Below are 20492 nucleotides of genomic sequence, written 5' to 3' on the forward strand. Positions count from 1 at the left end.
ATTTTATTTATTCACTTTTAGAGAGGAGAGAGAAAGGGAGAGAGAGAGAGACAGAGAGGGAGAGAGAGGAGAGACAGAGAGAAGGAGCTGGAAGCATCAACTCCCATATGTGCCTTGACCAGGCAAGCCCAGGGTTTCTAACCGGTGACCTCAGCATTTCCAGGTTGACGCTTTATCCACTGTGCCACCACAGGTCAGGCCCTTTCACCACTCTTATTCAACATAGTTCTGGAAGTCCTAGCCACAGCAATCAGACAAGAAGAAGAAATAAAAGGCATCCAAATTGGAAAAGAAGAAATAAAACTATCATTATTTGCTGATGACATGATACTGTACATAGAAAACCCTAAAGTTTCAGTAAAAAAACTACTACTCCTGATAAATGTATTTGGCAATGTGGCAGGATATAAAATTAATATTGAGAAATCAGTGGCATTTTTAAAAACCAAAATAAACTGTCTGAAAGAGAAATGAAAGAATCAATCCTCTTCACTATTGCAACAACAAAAAATACCTAGGAGTAAAGTTAACCAAGGATGTACTATAAGACTTGTACTCGAAAAATGATAAAACATTGATAAAAGAATAAGGATGATACAAACAAGTGGAAGCATATACCATGTTCATGGATAAGAATAATAAACATCATTAAAATATCCAGATTACCCAAAGCAATCTATAAATTCAATGCAATTCCTATTAAAATGCTAATGGCATACTTCCAAGATATAGAACAAATACTCCAAAAATTTATATAGAACCAAAAAAAAAAAAAAATGAATGGCCTCAGAAATTTTGAAAATAAAGAATAAAGTGAGAAGTATCATACTTCCTGATATCAAGTTATACTACAAGGTCATTGTAATCAAAACAGCTTGGTACTGGCATAAGAACAGGCATACAGATCAATGGAACAGAACAGAGAACCTAGTAATAAACCCACACCTTTTTGGACAATTGATATTTGACAAAGGAAGTAAGAGCATACCATGGAGTAAAGACAGTCTTTTTAATAAATGGTGTTTGGAAAATTGGACTGGTACATGCAAAAAAATGAAACTAGACCACCAACTTACACCATTCACAAAAATAAACTCAATAAGTAAATCAGAAAAAAACAGAAACTGCATTATTCCATACATAGGTGGGACATAAAAGTGAGACTAAGAGACATTGATAAGAGTGTGGTGGTTACGGGGGGAGGGGGGAGAGGGAGAAGAAAAGGGGGAGGGGGAGGGGCACAAAGAAAACTAGATAGAAGGTGACAGAGGACAATCTGACTTTGGGTGATGGGTATGCAACATAACTGAACGACAAGATAACCTGGACATGTTATCTTTGAATATATGTATCCTGATTTATTGATGTCGCCCCATTAAAAAATAAAATTATTAAAAATAAAATAAAATAAAATAAACTCAAAATGAATAAAAGATTTAAACATAAGTCACGAAACCATAAACATCTTGGAAGAAAACGTAGGCAGTAAACTCTGATATCTCTTGTAGCAATATTTTTGTTGATTTATCTGCACAGGCAAGTGAAATAAAGGACAGGATGAGCAAATGGGACTATATCAAATTAAAAACCTTTTGTACAGGAAAAGACAACATGAGCAAAATAAAAGACCACCCACACAATGGGAGAACATATTCAACAATACATCTGATAAGGGGTTAATAACCAAAATTTATAAAGAACTTCTAAAACTCAACACCAGGAAGGTAAATAATCCAATTAAAATGTAGGCAAAAGAACTGAACAGATACTTCTGCAAAGAGGACATACAGATGGCCAATAGGCATATAAAAAAATGTTCAACATCACTAATCATCAGAGAAATGCATGTTAAATCCACAATGAGATATCATCTCACCTGTCAGAATGGCGCTCATTAACAAAACAACACAGAATAAGTGCTGGCGAAGATGTGGAAAAAAGGGAACCCTCCTGCACTGCTGGTGAGAATGCAGACTGATGCAGCCACTGTGGAAAACAGTATGGAGATTCCTCAAAAAATTAAAAATGGAACTGCCTTTTGACCCAGCTATCCCACTTTTAGGAATATATCCTAAAAATACCAAATCACTGTTTCAAAAGAAGATTTGCACCCGAATTCTATTGCAGCATTGTTTACAATAGCCAAGATCTGGAAACAGCCCAAGTGTCCATCAGTGGACAATGGATTAAAAAGCTATGGTACATATACACAATGGAATACTACACTGCCATGAAGAAGAACATCTTGCCTTTTGCGATAGCATGGATGGACCTGGAGATTGTTATGCCAAGTAAAATAAGCCAGGTAGAGAAAGAAAAATATCATATGATCTCACTTATATGTGGAATCTAATGAACAAAGTGAACTCAGAAATGGAATAGAGGCAGAGGCGGTGTCACAGGGAGCAGAGAGACAGCAGTCAGAGGGAAGAGGGATGAGGGGATGGAATCAGAGAAGGTAAAGGGTTAGTGAAATTATATTATATATACATAACACAGAGACAGAGATAACAGGACAGCAAATCCCAGAGGGAAGGGGTGGGAGTTATGAAAGAGGGGTAAAGGGTGTATAAAAAAGGACACAGGGGTGGGTGTGAGAGAGTTATACTTAGTGGGACACTTGAATCCATGTAAACACAATAAATTAAAATTAATAAAAATTTTAAAAAGAACAATAAAAGAGGTACATAAAACTAAAAAAAATAAAAAAATAAAATTCTAATAACTATGTATGGTGTCACATGGGTACAAAACTTACCTAGGTGACCTTTTGGTAGATTATATAATGTCTAATCACTTGGTTGTACATCTGAAAATAATATAATGTTATATGTTAACCGTAATTGAAAAATAAAAAATAATTAAAAAAAACAGGTAGCAATATGAATTCAACTTTAGGGATGGTGTATTGAGAGGGCACTACAAGTGAGCTTAAAATTATGAGTGTCATGGTAAAGCTATATCTGATTCAAATATACATTGTACTCACTTCCTGTTAAAAAAATTACTTGGAAGTATAGTCTATTTAGTTAACTAAGAGATGAAACATAGAAACAAAAAAAGATAAAAATTAGAGACCAAAAGCATTAGCTGTAAGCATTAAAGACAGTTAAGGATAGAGTTGTAGAACACACTGTCACAGATATCATTGCTAAACCCAAGGATAAAGTGAAACACAGCCCTTGAAAATTAACATGTATTTACTTATGAAAACTATAAAATAACAACAATCTTAATTTCAAACTCCTTATTATATTAAGAAGGTTGGGATTTTGGGTTAAAGTACATAGAGTAATAATGGAAAAGCAGAAACAATTTAAATTTCAGAGCTTAAACAGAAGTTGTAGGCAGGAGGGTAGGTCAAAAAGTACCTATAAAAATTTCAAACTTTAGAGTCAGAAAATAGCAACTGGACAATAACTTTTTTGTGTGTGTTTTGTCTTTAAGTGAGAAGAGGGAAGATAGTGAGACAGACTCCCACAAGCTCCCTGACTGGGATTCACCCGGCAACCCCCATTTTGGGCCGATGCTCGAATCAATTGAGCTATTCTTGGCACCTGAGGACAACACTGGTACCAACCGAGTTATCCTCAGCACCCAGGCTGACACTTGAACCAATCGAGCCACTGGCTACAAGAGGGAGAAGAGAGAGAAGGGGGGAGAGAGGGGAAGGAAAGCAGTGGGTTGCTTCTCATGTGTGTCCTGAACAGGGATTGAACCTGGGATGTCTGCACACCCAGCTGATGCTCTATCTACTGAGCCAAACAGCCAGGGCCTGGACAATAACTTTTTAAATATTAAAGGCAAACCCTAATAAAATAAAAAGAGTATATGCCTGCCAAGTTACTGGTATAGTTAAGATCAAAGAAAATTTTGGGTTAAAAAGTAAAAACTAGCAACATACTACTTACAAGAAATATAACTAAAACAGATCCACACATATCTGTTAAAAATAAAAGGATGGAGCAGACACTTTGGAGAGTTTGGCAGTTCCTCAAAAAGTTAAACATAGAACTTTATGTTTCCTATGACCCAGAAATTCTACTTCGAGGTATATACAACAAAAATGGAAAACAGGGACTCAAACAGATACTTGTGCACTAAGGTTGATAGCAGCATAATTCACCATCACCAAAAGCTGAAAACAACTTAAGTGTACATTGACAGATGAATGGGTAAACAAAATATAAACATACATACAATGTAATGTTATTCCTGCATAAAAAATTAAAATCTTGATATATTCTACATCCTAGATGACCCCTAAAAACATGATACTAAGTGAAATAGGCACAAAAAGACAAGTATTGTTTGGTTTCACTTGTATTAGATACCTAGAAGAGGCACATCCATACGTACGGAAAGGACTAAAGGTTCCCAGGGGCTAGATGGAGAGAAGGATGAGGAGTCAGTGTTTAATGGGGACAGAGTTTCTGTTTGGGATGATGAAAAGTTCTGGACATGACGGTGGTGATTGATGGATGCACAGCAATGTGAATTTACTTCATACAAATGACTTAATTTAAAAAAGGTTTTAAGTGGTACATTTTATGTTACACATATCTTATAACAATAGAAAAACAAAACAAAACAATAGGGAGTGATATTTCAGGTGTACTAAAACCAAAAAAACCCAGGGACAACGAAATTAATTTGACACCAGGTAAATTTCAAAATGCATCAAACAACAAAAAATGCTGTTGATAAAATGCATAATACACAAAGAAGATGTAATCACTACTACTAAATGTGCACTTTCTTCTTTACACAAATTATTTCTTTTAACCTTCCAATAAATACTACAGAAAAGTGAGCCTTAACACCCTAGGTTATAAAGGAGGGAACTGAAGCTCAGGGAATTCAAACAACTTGCCATGGTCACATAGGTAGACAGCAGTGGAATGAACTTTTATACATAAATAACACAGTATCAAAACATACAGAAAAAATTTAAGAAAACACAGAAAATTTAACAAAACCTATTTTAACATACTTATATTAACCTTGACAGCTCAATTTATAAAACAAAAACAGAACAAGTCCATAAGAAATACATAAATATAAAAGTGAATCATATAGGTAAAATAATGCATTATTTTATCATAATATGATAAAATTTAAAAAGTAATAAGAAAAGAAGAGCCCTGGGGTGGCGCAGTCCCCAGCACCTGCGGTGGGAAGGTCAAGACCAAGGTTGGGTAAGTCCAAAAGGCAAATGTGGCAGCCAAGGGCCTCATTTTCTTTTTTCTTTTTTTTTTTTTGTATTTTTCTGAAGCTGGAAATAGGAGGCAGCCAGACAGACTCCCGCATGCACCTGACCGGGATCCACCCGGCATGCCCACCAGGGGGCGACGCTCTGCCCACCAGGGGGCGATGCTCTGCCCATCTGGGGCGTTGCTCTGCTGCAACCAGAGCCACTCTAGTGCCTGAGGCAGAGGCCACAGAGCCATCCTCAGCGCCCAGGGAAACTTTGCTCCAGTGGAGCCTTGGTTGTGGGAGGGGAAGAGAGAGACAGAGAGGAAGGAGAGGAAGAGGGGTGGAGAAGCAGATGGGTGCCTCTCCTGTGTGCCCTGGCCGGAAATTGAACCCGGGACTCCCACATGCCAGGCCGACACTGTACCACTGAGCCAACCAGCTAGGGCCGGGCCCCATTTTCTACTCAGTCTTTGCGGAGGTGTCAGTGGAAAATAGGATCTGATCTTCCCAACACCCTCCCTGAAATCTGGCCGAAGGCACCCTGCGCGACTCCAATCCAATTGTCTTGAAGAAGATTGTGTCCCATAATGTAAGGATCCCATACTGTTCACTCGCCTTGAAGGAGTCCTAGGAATGCTTTTCTCTTGGAGAAAGAAAACAACTCTCTTAGCAAGAACGTGTAAGTAGGGAAGACCTCTTCAAGAGACATGGTGTCCTTGTCACACCACCACTCCTGTTCTGTACAACTCCAATGTTGAGTCAAACTCCAGGGAAGAAGATCTGGACACAAGAGATTTGGAAATGCCCGAGCAAGGTGACCCTACAGCAGGCTGGAGACGCTTCACTGTGCCTCTACCTCCGTCCAAGGGCACCCATCCTGCTTTGATTTCGAGGGGCTAATAGGGACAGAAGACCAAGCCCTCCTCTCCCCTTTTGTGTGTTCAAAGTTAACCAAGGTCCCCAGGGACCCTGTGAATCCCTGTGAATCTCTCCACTCGTGAAGGAGAAAAGAAGAGGAAGAAGTTTCCAGAGATCTTGAGATCTGGCTGAGTGGGCTGCAGCCAGAGTTTAAAGCTGCTGAGCGGTTTGGTCTCCTGGTTGAATGAGATGAAACTGGGGTGCACCTAGCTAGACTATCTCAACTTCGCCTGTACATTATTCCTGTGGAACAGATACTTGGGTCCCCTTCCCTGGCTTTGTTACCTGTGCATGTGCTGTTGCTGCCCTTGAGGTCTGTCCTCTGTTTATGCAGTAGCAGCAGCTGTTACAGCTGTAGGAAATGGGGCTCGCCTATCAGGACGCCCTGGCTCTACTCAGCGACCCATCATGTCTCCTTCCTACCTCCCATAGTGTCTTGGCGGGTTTCCAGCTGGGCCACAGACTTAGGAGGAGGAATCACTGGCCAGCGAGAGGCGGTTACAAGGCCGCGGGCTGTGGGTGCGGCATCTCGACGGTGCTAGGAAAGTGTGGCCGCTCTGCGCCTGCGCCAGCAGAAATGGGCACCAATTGCCATAGCTTCCTCAAGCCTTCTCTCCTGAATTGTCTATTGGTGGCTTGGTTCAATCTATGTAAAAAAGCTTGAATTTCCCTTCAGATTCCGCAGCTGGTCCAGGAGAGAATTCGTGGACTGGGAAGAGTTCTATTTGTGAGGAAGAAGCTGGACGCTTAGCCAGGAAGGTCAGGTTTGGGAGGAGGGTGTGGAGCCGCAGTTGGACTCAGACCACAGGCGTTTATTCCTTTTACAGTGCCGTGTTTTGCTGGTGAGATGTTTGGTTAAATGCCAGGCCGATGGAGTGCTGGTCGTGTGGGGCAAAGGGTGCATCTGGGGGTGTGACACCAGGTGCCCAGATTCCCGCCTCCACAGAGCCTGACCAGGGCATCTGGACTGGATGCCTGGACAGGGCCGGGCAGGGGCCCATGGCAGGAGGCAAGCCCTCTTGTCACTCTTACATGTCTCTTACAAACTAAAGTGCACAAAGACTGCTCAGCTCTAGAACAAAAACTTAGAGGTTGAATAGTCTTAGTCAATAGCATTTTGCAGCCACACTTCTAAAGTTCTAGAAAACTTTCTCAAGTTCCCAAAGGGGCAGGGGTTGATAGCAGTTTTAACCTTTAGCTTCCCTAGTGTTCTCTCACCTGTCTGAGGTAGATGCTAGGAGTTTAGCTGGGGGGAGGGGAGGCAGAAAGATCATCTCATTGTAATTAGGGAACCCCACTCCCTCTCCCCCCCCATTTCTCTTTTCTCAACACTGGTAAAATGTGTGCTTTTGAAGGCTGCCCAACTACAACTTTCACCATCCCCGAGGTTGTTGAGCCTTTGCCCAGTTACAGGTCTGGGCAAGTAGAGCCTACGAAGAGTGCAGAAGGGCTAGTGGATAGCAGAGAATGTCAGGGAAGATGAACACTTTGTTAGGTTACCTGAAACGGTGCAGGCCTTGTGGGTGCTAATCACACTCTTCCTGAGTCCTGAGAGTCCCAGACTACCTGTTCAGACTACCTGTGCTTTGTCAGACCCTGCAAGCAAGCCCCTGTGTCAGAGCTGGCCAAACACCCTTGAACTGAACCACACCTAAAGAATTCTTGTCCTCACTGCCTGGTGGGGCAGGGCTCCTGGGAAATGTCTTGGTTCTGCAAAATCAGAAGTAGCCAGATGATGTTGATTTGATGTCATCCCTGCAAGCCTCTCTGTGTCCTTGAAAAACTAACAATGTGGAGTTTAAGGGGAAATTGGAGTTTATTTATTTATTTTTAAAATAAACTTAATTTAAGAGTTTTTGCTTGGGAAAAAACATATTAAGAAAATTTTGGTTAAAAAAAAATTTAGAAATTCCAAAGAACGTTCTTCCAAATAACAAGTGGTAAAACAAAAGACAACACCATAAATAATTATTTAGAAAAATAAGAGAAAAAGTAAGTAAATATTATGATGCACTAAATTTCAGTTGCAGCTTTCAATGTGGCACAAATCTGGTATTCTGCTCCAGCTTCACCCTTAGGCATAGAGAAGTCCAGATGGCTGAATTAGATTTCATTTTTGGTCTTCCTTAGCTTGAGAATGGTCAATGACCATGTGACCCAAATTTCTAATTAGCACAACATCAATTTATAATAAGACATACCAGTCCAATTTATTTAAATACTCAAAAATTCAGATAAAATTTTTATATACTTTCTGGGTTGAAATTCTATGTTAGTTAAAATGAATGTATATTTGCTACACAAGAGTAACATGCTACAATTAATGTCTGTGAAACTATTAATTTATATACAAGAATAAAAAAATTCTCAGATAGTTAAATACCTTGATAATAAGACTGTCAATTGAAACAAATGTGTAGGAGAGTGTATTAGGTAAGTAACTTGAGGAAAAACAATAATTCTTTTTTAACTGATTCATTTTATAAAAAAATTAATAAATAAGGTAGAATAATAAAGATTAGATCCTATGTAGAATCATTTGTTGAGCTTACAAATTTATTTATTCATTTTAAATTCCTTTTAGGCCATAAATCAAGAGGCAGTACTATTGGGCCACTCTTCACATCGTATAAATATGAATTAAGCCTGACCAGGTGGTGGCACAGTGGATAGAGCATCGGACTGGGATGAGGAGGACCCAGGTTCAAGAACCCGAGGTGGCCAGCTTGAACGTGGGCTCTTCTGGTTTGAGCAGAGCTCACCAGCTTGGACCCAAGGTCGATGGCTTGAGCAAAGGGTTACTGGGTCTGCCGAAGGCATACGGTCAGGGCACATATGAGAAAGCAATCAATGAACAACTAAGGCAGGGGTCGGGAACCTTTTTGGCTGAAAGAGCCATGAACACCGCATATTTTAAAATGTAATTCCATGAGAGCCATAAAATATGTTTAACACTAAATACAAGTAAATGTGTGCATTTTATGTAAGACCAACACTTTTAAAGTACATTAAGTCTCTGAATTCTTTTTAATAACGTTGTTATGCTGTTGCTAACCAATGATGAATAAAGTACTTCTTACCATTAATGCGACTTCTGATGCTGCATGGCTTTGCTGATGGCATTGTAGTCTGGTTGATACGTGGTGAGGTTAAGCTTCATGCAGGAGTTGAGACTTCCATCCGTTAAACGTGATTGTAGGTTGGTCTTAACATTCTTTAGATGTGAGAAACACTGCTCACATGCATACGTAGAACCAAACATTGTCAGAACAGCAATACTCACAGGCTGCAGTGTGTGGTATGTGATGAGAAGCGCATTCCAAGTTTTGATAATCAGCTGGTCCGTGGGATGGTTTTTTCATTTCTCCCCACTTGTGTTTGCTCACCAACTCTGCTTGCTGTCATGCAAGTCTTTCCAAATCTTCACTCAGTGACTTGAACTTATTCACCCACATGTCTGAGGCCTTCAGGTCAGCAGCTTATAGCTCAAAATCTCTGATGGAGACACCGTGGATGTAACTCAGGTCGGCACTGTCCACTGCACACTCGTGTAGATGGGTGATGAACTTAAAAAGACAAGTGTGCTCACGAAATTCTCCAAAGTGTGCTTTGAATGACTGCAGGAGATTAGATATGAAGCCTGCTAGCTGCTGGAGATCAAGATGTTGAGCAGGGTCACTTGCTGTGCATGCATCTTTCAACTCTCCCAGTTTTTCAAAGTGTAGTAAATGACCTGTTTCAATGTCGGCGATGAAGAGTTCCAGCTTGTTTTCAAATGCAAACACTGCTTGTTGAAGGGATAAGACTGTATTTCCAATGCCTTGCATTTTCATATTGAACTGGTTCAGATGTTCAGTCATGTCCACGAGATAGTAGAACTTCAGGAGCCAGTCAGTGTTAGCCAACTCAAGATGCTCGACGTTTTTCATTTCAAGAAAAGTCCGGATTTCGCTCAGACAAGCCACGAAACGGCTGAGCACTTTCCCTCTTGACAACCACACACATTGCTGTGCAGAAGCAGACCAGGATGATTATTCCCAACTTCATCCAGCAGTGTTTTAAACTGGCGATCATTTAAAGCTCGGGCAACAATAAAGTTGACCAGCCAAATGACCAGTGACATCACCTCACCAGGCTGCTCACCACACATCTGAGCCTAAAGCACCTCCTAATGTAGGATGCAGTGAAAACTTAGGGTGGATCTCTTTTCATGTTCATGAAGAACTGCTATGAATCCTGTTTTTCCCCACCATGCATGGAGCACCATCAGCACACACTGAAATAAGTTTATCCATTGGTAGATTTTTTTCTTTAGCGAACTCAATGGAAGACTTGAATAAATTCTCCCCTCTTGTTGTCTCTTTCATAGGCAAAACAGCAAGACTTTCCTCATGTAGTGTGTCACCGACAGCATATCTTGCAATCACGCTGAACTGGGATAAATGGCTTACGTCTGTTGACTCATCCAAAGCAAGAGAAAAGAATGACTCATCCAAAGCAAGAGAAAAGAATGGTGCTGCATTTATGTCCTTCACTTGTGTTGCCTCAATCTGATTTTCCATCATGATGCTATGATCGTGAACAGTTCTTGCCAACAGAGGCATGTCTTTTATTCATTTGATTACCTTGTCTTTATCCGAAAAGTTGTCAAAAAGTTCATTGGCAACATCAAGCATGAATGTTTTTGCATACTCCCTATCTGTGAATGGCTTTCCATTTCTCACAATTGCTAAAGCACCAGCAAAGCTAGCCGAATTCCAGTCACCTTGTTGGGTCCAAACACGGAGTTACTGCTGATTAGCTTGCCCTCGGCACAGTAGCTCTTGCCATGCTTTCTTCCTGCTGTCCCCCTCTGGATATTTTGATGCAAATATAGTATGGCGTGTGTCGAAGTGCCGCTTTATATTTGACCATTTCATCAATGCAATTTTATCATTGCATATTAGACACACTGCAGAACCTGCTCTCTCCACAAAGGCGAATTTCTCTGCCCATTCCTGCTGAAAAGTATGATATTCCTCATCTTTTTTTCTTTTAGCCATCTTCTTCGTCAAAAGGGTTTCTGCAATTAGCTAGCTGACTACTTGATTAAAAGGAGGAAAGTTTACTTCCTGACCTCACAATGACCCATGTACATTATGCATTATCCAATAAAAATTTTGTATTGTCCCGGAGGACAGCTGTAATTGGCTCTAGCCACCCGCAACCATGAACATGAGCGGTAGGAAATGAATGGATTGTAATACATGAGAATGTTTTATATTTTTAACGTTATTTTTTTTTAAATTTGTCTGTGAGCCAGATGCATCCATCAAAAGAGCCACATCTGGCTTGCGAGCCATAGGTTCCCAACCCCTGAACTAAGGTGTCGCAACGAAAAACTGATGATTGATGCTTCTTATCTCTCTCCATTCCTGTCTGTCTGTCACTATCTATCCCTCTCTCTGACTCTCTCTCTCTGTCTCTGTAAAAAAAAAAAAAAGAATTAAAAGCAGAATGTCCACTTCATTGCCTCAGAATTTCACAAGGAAGAAAAATACCTAAAATATGTACAATATTATCCACGAGGAATCATATCCAGATGTAATAAAGAATGGCAAAAAGGAATAAAAAAGAGTTAAAGTAAAACAATGTATCCCTTCAAATCTGTCTCCCTTTTTTAGAGCCATTTGAAAGTGAGCGTCCATTCTAAACAGCAAATATGCATGACACTGGTTGAAGAGCCAGCTAGCAGCTAAAGGTCTGAGGAATGATTATGCTTCCACCATGATGTTATTGTTCAAGTATGTCAACACTAAAATGTATAATAAAGTTTTTCTGATTGAAAATATTAAAATTTACAATTCAGTAATTTTTATTTTTTTGAATTTATTACTTCTGCACTCCTTCAATGTCCCTCTTCCCCACCCCTGATATGCTTGTCCCTACTTTTTGTGGCTGTGTCAGAAGGCACTGCTCTTCTCTTTCTTTCCTTCTTTACCCTTCCTTCATTGCGGCAATTATGCATGTACCTACTGGCCTATAAGAAAAATCCTGGCCTGACCTGTGGTGGCGCAGTGGATAAAGTGTCGACCTGGAATGCTGAGGTCCCCGGTTCAAGACCCTGGGCTTGCCCGGTCAAAGCACATATGGGAGTTGAAGCTTCCTGCTCCTCCCTTCTCTCTCTCTCTTTCTTTCTCTCTCCCTCTCTCCTCTCTAAAATGAATAAATAAAATCTTAAAAAAAAAAATCCCAAGGCTGACAGCCTAGGTCAGTGGTCGGCAAACTCATTAGTCAACAAAGCCAAATATCCACAGTACAACAATTGAAATTTCTTCTGAGAGCCAAATTTTTTAAACTTAAACTACATAGATAGGTACATTCCTTATTGAGGTAGCACCCACACTTGGCGTTTTGTGGAAGAGCCACACTCAAGGGGCCAGAGAGCCGCATGTGGCTCACTTGCTGCTGCAGTTTGCCAACCAGGGCTATGTCAACTCAATGCTAGTAACAGAAGAAAATGTGGTCTGCCTCTGATCTCCTTTTGTTCTGTGTCACTAGAGCCAGCCAATGAGACACTTGCTTTTGTTCTACATATTCTCAATTATCTAGAAGATAGCTGTGCAATTCAGACCCAGCCCAGCCTGCTGCTATTCAACCCTGTGGTGCCAAGGTAAAGTCCTAACTGGAATTCAACTTTGCTTTCCATTGTTTCATGTTGCTATTGTTCCCTGGCCTTACATTTCACTTGGAGTTCCTTTAGAAGAGAGAGCTGGCTGAGCTGAGGCAAGATTTGGAGACTTCTGGATATTCTGGCCAAAGAATGTACTAAAACAATCATAAAACCAACTCCCTGATCTTTTCTCAATTTCTAAAAATAATCAGAAAATTCACTAAAATTGTAAGAGGAGCTTCTACATAACTGCATGCTTATATATTCAATAAACTTGAAATGGAAAACATTTTTGGATATAAAGGATGGTGATCAAATTGATGAAATTTTGAACAATACGAAGACAGAAATTTAGAGAATATTCCCAATAGGCTCTGGTATTTCTACTAGTGAATTTTATCTAACTCATAAATAAAAATATTTTTCAGTACATAAAGTGTTCCCAAGTATAAAAGAAAGCTATTTATTCATGTCTATCAAGTAAATATAAAATTATTGTTATTATGTAAAACAGATGGTAAGAAAACAGACTAATCTATCTATTGCTAATAAAATTAACTTCAATTTCCATAAAATTTATTCTGGGTATTAGTTTAAGTGGTAGGTCCTTTTCCAGATGGTTGTGTTCACCTATAAATGTTGGTGGTTTAAAAAAATTTTTTTAATCATTTTTTATTTTTCAATTATAGTTGACATACGATATTATATTAGTTTCAGGTGTCCAATGCAGTGATTAGACATTATATGACTTACTAAGTGATCATCCTAATCATTCTAGTACCCATCTGACACCATACATAGTTATTAGGATATTATTGACTATATTCCCTATGCTATACTTCACATCCATCCCCACTACTATTCTGTAACAACCATTTTTTACTTCTTAATCCCTTTACCTTTTTCACACATCCCCCCATACTATAAGGTGGTCAGAAATGGGGGAAGGTCACGTGAGGAACCCAGACCTGGGAACTTTGGCTAGAGCCACCCACAACCATGCACGCATAAAGAAACTCCCCAGAAGTCCTTTGGAAAAGAGTGATTGTCTGCCAGCCAGTGAGATTTCACCACGTCATATTAGCTCAACCACCCTAGAGACCCTTTAAATATCCCCCACACAGGTCACCCTATGTGACTTCCCTGGCCCTTGTCCCTCAGACCAGAGAACCTCATTGGGTGGGATGCGCTGTACTAAATAAAGCTTTTATTATTCCACACTTCATGGCTATGCCCCTTCCTTCTTTCTCGGCAGGGAAAAATACCTTACATTTGGTGCCGAAACCTGGGAGGAGTCAGAAGTCCACAAGGACCGCTCCTCTCCCCTTCCTCTCTGAGAAAAAACCAGGACCTCTGACTTTCCACCCACTTTGGCACATGGTGCTGTAAGTCCCTTTCTTCCAGCCTCCCCTCAGTTCTTTCCACCAAGACTCCCTGTCCGAAACCACAGCTGCATCAGGGACCTCTTTTCCGTTCCGTTCTGAATGTGTGTGTGCCCGTGGAGACATCCTGAGCACATCCACTTTACCTTATCCATCTGGAGGCCAGAGCTTGAGTTGAGGGACACCAATGGTCAACTCTGACCACTCCGAGAACTGAGGATGGCCGTGGGGGCACAGGTATCTAAACCTAATCCCAAAACACTCCTGGAGTTTGCCTTATCCGAAATCTCTTGCTCCCTAAGGAAGAAGAAACTGTTCTTCTTCTCTGCTGTGGCCAGGCCACAGAACCCACTGGATAATCAAACCAGGTAGCCTCCTGAAGGGACTTTCGGTTTTAACACCCTCACCAATTTAACTATCGCCAAAAGAACTGGAAACTGGTTGGAGATCCCTTTCATTCAGGGCTTCTAGTTATTCATGCTCCCATCCTAATCTCTGTGCCACCTGTTCTATGTGCAGTCCCTTTTTTGGCCAGAGAAACCTCACCTAAACCCTCCACTTCTGATCTTTCCTCCTTTGCCTGACCCCCAACTCTCTCCCTCTCCTGCCTGACCCTCGGGGTGACCCTCTCTCAGGACCCCTCTCTGGTCCCTCTACAGACCTCTTTCACTTGGGTCTCTTCCCTCCAAGAGCCCCCCTCCCCTCCCTTTGCAGGATCCTGTTTCTCACTCACCTGCAAATACCAGTCTCTCTTTCTCCTCCCCTACTGGCCAGGGGCCCCTCCCTTCTCCACTGTGTTCTTAAGCCCCTCCTCCATCAGACCATTCTTAGCCTGCCATTGGCCCTTACACTGGTTTGCAGGATGCCCAACCCCAATTTTCTCGCAGGAAGTTCTGGCCCTGTCCTGCCTCTGGCTCCAGCATTTCTGGCCGGATCTGGGTACCTGGCTCCCCAGGAGCCCCCCTCCTCTTATTCTCAACCCTCAAGTCCCTATCTGAGGCCTGTGAACATGGCACTTAAAGTTTTTAATGGCCCCAACTAGTAGAAACAGGCCAAGGCTACTTGCCAGACCCACATGCAGCAGAAGGTAACTCCAAACTCAGACTCTTGTGACAACCCTGAGGCCAGCAGAGCAACAGGGCCAAGGCACAGAAAGTGCCCAACCTAAGTCCAAGCCACAAAAAGGAATCCCACCAGCAGCTTGCTTTAAGTGTGGCAAGCAGGGTCATTGGTCCTGGCAGTGCCCCTGCCTGAGACCACCCACTGAGCCCTGCCCTAATTGCAAGCAGCCTGGTCACTGGCAGAGCGATTGCCCCCTTTGGGCAGCAGGCTCATCCTCAGCATCTCTACGTGGAGGACAGGCCACTCAGATGGGAGACCAATCCAGCCAGGTGGGCCTACCACTCGAACTCCTAGGACATGCCCTGGACTCGGAGAAGCCAGAGTAATGCTGCAGGAATGGGTAAGTCCATCTCATTTCTTGTGGACATGGGAGCTACCTTCTCTGTTTTGCCATCACACTCTGGACCTCTAGTTCCCTCACAGGTCTCAGTTATGGGAGTGGATGGGCCCCCTTCCTTTCCCCTTCTTACGCCACCCCTGACATGCAGTTTGGATGGAATCCCCTTTTCTCATTCCTTCTTAGTTATGCCATCATGCCCTGTACCCTTCCTATGTTGGAACACTCTACAAAGTCTCAAAACCACTATCCAGCTGACAGCATCTTCCTCACTACCAAGGACTCCCTCATAATCAATGCTACCCTCATTTCTAAACTTTTGCAGGCATTATAGCTTCCCACTGAGGTGGCTGTGGTACATTATAAAGGCCATCAAATCTCTCAAAACCTGGTGGCCTTGGGAAATGCTCAGGCCAACGTGATGGCTCAAAACCGCACCCTGGGAGCCCCCCAACCCCACTCCTCTCATGTTTCTCTCCACCTCTTTAAAACCTTCCTACACTCCTGATGAAGAGTAAACCATCCTGTTCCTCCTGTCCCTCCCACCAGGAACCTGCCACCAGAGTGAACTGAAGCAGGGAGCAATGCTATTCAGTAAGACTGGCCTGGTAAAAGAAGCTTCAATCTCCTCAACCATCTGCGAGAAAAATTAAGCAAGAATCTCTCCTTCTACAACCTGCTTAACTCCTAATGGCAGCCACCCATTCTTACCTAGGCTGCCCCATCCTAAATCTTCTAATTATCAGCGTATAATTCATATTTGCTCCTTTTAAAAAAATTCTTACAGAACCGCTTCCGCGAAGTTTCTCAACTCACGGCTAAACAGATGTTTCTCCTGACACGCCTCAAAGCCACCACCTTCCAATCTCCCCTCCCCATGACACCCCTAATTAGCAGGAAGTAGCCAGATGAATAAGTGGCGCCCCTAATTAACACAAAAGATCAGAATGTAAGGTGGTCAGCAATGGGGGAAGGTCATGTGAGGAACCCAGACCTGGGAACTTTGGCTGGAGCTGCTCACACTCATGCGCACCAAAAAAAACTTCCTAGGAGCCCTTTGGAAAAGAGCGACTGTCTGCCAGCCGGTGAGATTTCACCACATCATATTAGCTCAACCACCCTAGAGACCCTTTAAATATCCCCCACATGGGTCACCCTATGCGACTTCCCTGGCCCGTGTTCCCCAGACCAGAGAACCTCGTAGGGTGGGATGTGCTGTACTAAATAAAGCTTTTATTATTCCACACTTCGTGGCTACGTCCTTCCTTCTTCCTCAGTGGGCAAAAATACCTTACACATACCCCCTTCATCAGGGAACTGTCAAAATGTTCTCTGTATCTATGAGTCTGTCTTTGTTCTGCTTGTTTATTTTGTTTTTATATTCAATTGTTGATATATATATATATATATATATGTATTTATTGCCATTTAATTGTTCATTTTTTTTTCTTTTTTGTATTTTTCCGAAGCTGGAAACTGGGAGGCAGACAGACTCCCACATGCGCCCAACCGGGATTCACCCGGCATGCCCACCAGGGGGCGATGTTCTGCCCTTCCAGGGCGTCACTCTGCTGCAACCAGAGTCATTCTAGCACCTGAGGCAGAGGCCACAGAGCCATCCTCTGCGCCCGGGCAAACTTTGCTCCATTGAAGCCTTGGCTGCGGGAGGGGAAAAGAGAGACAGAGAGGAAGGAGAGGGGGAGGGGTGGAGAAGCAGATGGGCGCTTCTCCTGTGTGCCCTGGCTGGGAATCGAACCCAGGACTCCCGCACACCAGGCCGACGCTCTACCACTGAGCCAACCGGCCAGGGCCTAATTGTTCATATTTTTATCTTAATTTTTTCTTCTTCTTAAAGAAGACCTTTTAACATTTCATATAATACTGGTTTGGTAGTGATGAATGCCTTTAGCCTTATTTTGTCTGGGAAACTCTTTATATGTCTTCCAATTCTAAATGATAGCTTTGCTGGATAATCTTGGTTGTAGGTCCTTGCTATTCATCACTTTGAATAGTTCTTGCTACTCTCTTCTTGCTTGCGAAGTTTCTATTGAGAAATCAGCTGACAGTCTTATGAGAGCACCCTTGTAGGTAGGTAACTGCTTTTCTGTTGCTATTTTTTAAAGATTCTTTGTGTTTAATGTTTTGCATTGTAATTATGATGTGTCTTGGTGTGAGCCTCTTTCATCTTGTTTGAGACTTTCTGTGCTTCCTGGACTTGTGTGTCTATTTTCTTTACTAAGTTAAGAAAGTTCTTTGTCCAGAGAGTCAAAGATGGTGACAGAGTAGGCAGACATTCCAACTGCCACCTCCCGGGACCAAATTGGATTACAACTTAATTTAAGAACAATCATCTTGAAAAACCAACTTTGTACTAAATGAAGAGGAGTCTATAACCAAGGATCACAGAAGAAGCCACATGGAGACTGGGAGGAAGGGTGGAGATATGGAAGGGCTGCCTTCTCCCAGGAGCGAATAGTGGTGGAGGGTCCGGAGCGACTCTCACTGTGGAGAGGTTTTCCCTGAGAGGTGTGGGTCCTCAGCCCCAATCCAGTGCCCCAACCTAGATCCCCAGAGCTTAGAAAAGGCACCCACACAGCATTTGGCAATGAAAAGAGCTGGGGTTTCGGTCTGCGAGAAAGAAACGGGAGCTTTTGAAGATGCAGACTCTGTCTTAAAAGGCCAGCACAGAAAATCTCATTCACAGCCACTTTCCTGGGGTTTCAGTATAGGGAAGGCTGAGAGGACTAGAGTTGTATGAGGAGTGTGTGAAGTTGGTGGCCCAAGGAGAGACACTATGGGGACAGCCATGGGACCCCTATGCTGAGTCATTCTCTAATACCGCAGTAGCCATCTTTATTGGGTGGCAATCCCCTCTGGAGGCATGTGGGTGGGGTGAGGGGGTGGCAGTGGGGAGAGCAACTGCCTGCCCTCGGGAGTCTCTCCTGCTCCACCCATGGAGACTCAGCTGTTCTGAGAGGCCAGGAAGCAGGGGACCTGTCAGTTACTCAGATTTCTGGCACGGAGACCACAGCTTTCCTCACATACTCCTGTGTCTATGACTGCTGCTTCCACCTCACGAGAAACTCAGTAGAAACTGTCCAGAGGGCAGGTCCACACCACACCTTTAGGTCTCAGAGACCACACTCACCAGACTACTGGGGCCACACCCTACTGAAGTCTATGGAAAACGTCTGGACAGACTGACACCTGGGGATGAGGCAGGAACCACACCCACCACCCTTCTTTATTCCTGAATTGCCTCAGGCTCTAGACTCTACTAGAGGTTTTTTCAGTGGCTGAGCCCAACAAACAGTCAGAAGACAGAGGCTGCAGGAGGTGGAATTCAGGGAACCTTGGCCTTTTAAGTGGACCTTCCCCCAGGTCCAGTGTGGGTAAAAGCCAGCTTAGGAGTACAGCTTGGTACTTCCATGTGCACCTGGGCCCAGCAGAGGCAGTCACAACTCTGCAGTCTAATGGGGGTATGTGGGTGGGGGTTGAGGGTGTTATATTGAGTGGGACACTTGAATCCATGTTAACACATTAAATTAAAATTAAAAAAAGAATCTGCGTAGAAAATTAATAAGAATAAAAACATCAATAACTCTGCAACAGTCTTGACAGTGAAGAATATATTTATATAACAATCAAATGACCATATGTGATCCTATTATAAAATTTAAACAATAGTTTTTTGTCATCACTTTTTTAAATAGGTTTTCAATTTCTTGCTCTCTTCTCCTTCCAGCACCCCAATGATGTAAATGTTGGTGCACCTGAAGTTGTCCCAGAGGCTCCTTATACAATCTTCACTTTTTTAGCCTCTTTTTCTTTTTTCTGTTCTGATTGGGGTTTGTTTGTTTTTATTCCAAATTAATGACTTGATTCTCAGCTTAATGTACTTTACTGTTGATTCCCTGTAAATTATTCTTCATTTGAGTGTATCCTTCCTTCTGAATGGTTCTTTTTCATAGATTCTATTCCTTTTTCATGATTATCATTTCTTTGTTGAAGTTCTAAGTTTCTTGAGCAGCCTTATAACCAAGGCTTGTTTTGAACTCTGTATCTAATAGTTCACTTGCCCCATTTTGTTTAGTTCTTTTTCTGGAGATTTCTCTTGCTCTTTCATTTGGAACAGGTTTGTCTCTGCTTTTTGGTTGTTTCTCTGTGTTTGTTTCTATGTATTAGGTAGAGCTGCTGCGTCTCCCAGACTTGGTATAGTGGCCTTGTGTAGTAGTTGTCTCATGAGGTTCGGTGGCACAGCCTCCCCACTCACCTGCACTGGGTGCTCCAGGTGCGCCCCTGTGCAGGCTGGGTGCACTGTCCCTTTGAAGGTGAGCCTTGTTAGCTGTTGGCTTCACTGGGAGGGATTGAGCCCCAGGCTGATCCCTCTGAGGACTGGCTGCGACTACAGTGGAGGAGCTGTTGTACACAAGTTGACACTATAGAGCAGAACTTGCTTCAGTGGGGCTGTGGTGCTCATAGAGTCTGCCCCTAGAGTGTGTCACTCGTGGAGTGGTAGGGTTGTACTCTGGCATGGTGTGAAGCTATTGGCTGGGTGCACTGGCTCTGGGACCTCTTAGTAGGGGCAAGGTGAGCCACTGCCTGTTCCTTGCCTGGGGACACCCAGCATGAGCTACATTGCAATGTGCAGATGTCTGCTATTTATGCTGGGCTTGAAAATACCCAGGAGAGGCCACTAAGGCTGGCTGCCACTAGAGACAGGCCTGAGACCACGTAGCAAGCGGTATAGGGTACCCAGAGGTCAAATGCTGCTTGTTTGAGAAAATAGGAAAGTATAAAGCATGAGCCAAGATAGACTGTTTGTATGAAAAGCTTCTGAAATCAGCTTGGGTGAGCCAGTAAGTTGGGTGGGGTGAGGTCTCAG

At 42.7% G+C, this 20492-nt stretch overlaps 1 pseudogene; it reads left to right on the forward strand.

Annotated features, from left to right (window-relative positions):
• Nucleotides 1-2212: 2212 nt before the first annotated feature.
• Nucleotides 2213-6197, forward strand: LOC136398382 (sororin pseudogene; annotated as a pseudogene).
• The last annotated feature ends 14295 nt before the right edge of the window (nucleotides 6198-20492 follow it).

The sequence above is a fragment of the Saccopteryx leptura genome, chromosome 3 (assembly GCF_036850995.1).
Source record: "Saccopteryx leptura isolate mSacLep1 chromosome 3, mSacLep1_pri_phased_curated, whole genome shotgun sequence".
In the NCBI taxonomy this organism is placed as follows: domain Eukaryota; kingdom Metazoa; phylum Chordata; class Mammalia; order Chiroptera; family Emballonuridae; genus Saccopteryx; species Saccopteryx leptura.